The following is a 2,517-nucleotide window of genomic DNA, read 5'->3' on the forward strand; positions in this document are numbered from 1 at the left end:
CTGTAAATTGGGCCACGTCTACCAGCTTTCTCTGGGAGCACGGATGTGTTTGTATATTGAACTGTGTACGGCCTATCAGTTTCATACTTAAAATGAAAATTTTCTGCTTTCTTACGCGTGTTTGATCAAAAACTATATCGACTGGTTTCTTTAAGAAAGTTGTGCTATCCTGTAAATTGGGGCACGTCTGTCAACTTTCTCTGAGAGAATCAATGAGTTTGTATATGAAACTGCTTTAGGCTTATCAGCTTCATACTTAGAATGAAAAAACTTCGGCTTTCTTACGTGTGTTTGTGCACAAAGTATACACGCTGCTTTCTTTAACAAAGTTGTGCTATCCTGTAAATTGGGACACGTCTAGCAGCTTGCCCTGAGAGGATGGATGCGTTTGTATATGGAACTGCATTTGGCTTCTCAGTTTCGTACTTAGAATATAAAGACTTTTGCTTTTTTACGTGTCGTTGAGCACAAACCATACCCAGTGCTTTCTTTCACAAACTTGTGCTATCCGGTAAATTGGCCCACGTCTAGCAGCTCTCTCTGAGAGAATGGATGCGTTTGTACATGGAACTGCATTCGGCCTATCAGTTTCATACTTAGAATGAAAAGACTTGGGGACCCTGAATAAGCTTCCAAAATGATGCCCACACTAGTTATTCTGTTAAAAGAGGGGACTGATAGCTCGCAAGGCATTCCCCAGCTCGTGAGTAACATCAGTGCCTGCCAGGTGATTGCTGAAGCTGTAAGAACTACCCTAGGTCCCCGTGGCATGGATAAGCTTATTGTGGATCGCCGAGGCAAAGCAACAATTTCTAATAATGGGGCCACAATTCTGAAACTCCTTGATGTTGTCCATCCAGCAGCAAAGACGTTAGTGGACATTGCCAAATCCCAAGATGTTGAGGTCGGTGATGGCACCACCTCAGTGACCTTGCTGGCTGTGGAGTTTCTGAAGCAGGTGAAACCATACGTGGAGGAAGGTTTGCATCCTCAGATCATCATTCGAGCTTTCCGCACAGCCACCCAGTTGGCCGTTAACAAGATCAAAGAGATTGCTGTGACTGTGAAGAAGGCAGATAAAGTGGAGCAGAGGAAGCTGCTGGAAAAGTGTGCCATGACTGTTCTGAGTTCCAAGCTTATCTCCCAGCAGAAAGCCTTCTTTGCTAAGATGGTGGTTGATGCGGTGATGATGCTCGATGATTTGCTGCAGCTTAAAATGATTGGAATCAAGAAGGTACAGGGTGGTGCCTTAGAGGATTCTCAGCTGGTAGCTGGTGTTGCATTCAAGAAGACTTTCTCTTATGCTGGGTTTGAAATGCAACCCAAAAAGTATGATAATCCCATGATTGCCCTTTTAAATGTTGAGCTTGAGTTGAAAGCTGAGAAGGACAATGCCGAGATCAGAGTCCACACAGTTGAGGATTATCAGGCAATAATCGATTCTGAGTGGAACATTCTCTATGAAAAGTTAGAGAGGATCCATCATTCTGGAGCCAAAGTCGTCTTGTCCAAACTCCCCATTGGAGATGTGGCCACCCAGTACTTTGCTGACAGGGACATGTTCTGTGCTGGCCGAGTACCTGAGGAGGATCTGAAGAGGACAATGATGGCTTGTGGAGATTCAATCCAGACCAGTGTGAATGCTCTGTCAGCAGATGTGCTGGGCCGCTGCCAGGTGTTTGAAGAGACTCAAATTGGCGGTGAAAGGTACAATTTTTTCACTGGCTGCCCCAAAGCCAAGACATGCACCTTCATCCTCTGTGGCGGTGCTGAGCAGTTTATGGAGGAAACAGAGCGGTCCCTGCATGATGCCATCATGATCGTCAGAAGGGCCATCAAGAATGATTCGGTGGTGGCTGGTGGCGGGGCCATTGAGATGGAACTCTCCAAGTACCTGCGGGATTACTCAAGGACTATTCCTGGAAAGCAGCAGCTGTTGATTGGGGCGTATGCCAAGGCCCTGGAGATTATCCCACGCCAGCTGTGTGATAATGCTGCCTTTGATGCCACAAACATCCTCAACAAGCTGCGGGCTCGTCATGCTCAGGGGGGCACATGGTATGGGGTGGACATCAACAATGAGGACATTGCTGACAACTTTGAGGCCTTCATGTGGAAGCCAGCTATGGTGCGGATCAATGCCCTGACGGCAGCCTCAGAGGCAGCATGCCTTATCGTGTCCATAGATGAAACCATCAAGAATCCCCGCTCAACTGTGGACGCTCCCCCAGCAGATGGCTGGGGCCGAGATCGTGGCTGTCCCCTTTGAGAGGCATCCCACCCATCACGTGACTGGTCGGCTGCAGGGTGCTCTTAGTCTCCCTGGCTTGGTTAATTGGTGTTACAAGGAAAGGGTAGTAATTGGCCCATTCTATGCTCACTGGAGGTTATTTAAATAAAACTTAAGACATAGAAAAAAAAAAGAATGAAAAGACTTCTGCTCTCTTAAGTGTGTTTGAGCACAAACTATACCCACTGCTTTCTTTAACAAAGTTGTGCTATGCTGTAAATTGGGCC

At 46.8% G+C, this 2,517-nt stretch overlaps 1 pseudogene across 1 annotated transcript; it reads left to right on the forward strand.

Annotated features, from left to right (window-relative positions):
• The first annotated feature begins 613 nt into the window (after positions 1 to 613).
• On the forward strand, positions 614 to 2,303 carry LOC105825016 (annotated as a pseudogene). Its single transcript, XR_001138238.1, has one exon. The product of XR_001138238.1 is annotated as a T-complex protein 1 subunit eta pseudogene (transcript).
• Positions 2,304 to 2,517: the final 214 nt, after the last annotated feature.

This window comes from Propithecus coquereli, unplaced genomic scaffold, assembly GCF_000956105.1.
Source record: "Propithecus coquereli isolate 6110/MARCELLA unplaced genomic scaffold, Pcoq_1.0 Scaffold771, whole genome shotgun sequence".
Lineage (NCBI taxonomy): Eukaryota > Metazoa > Chordata > Mammalia > Primates > Indriidae > Propithecus > Propithecus coquereli.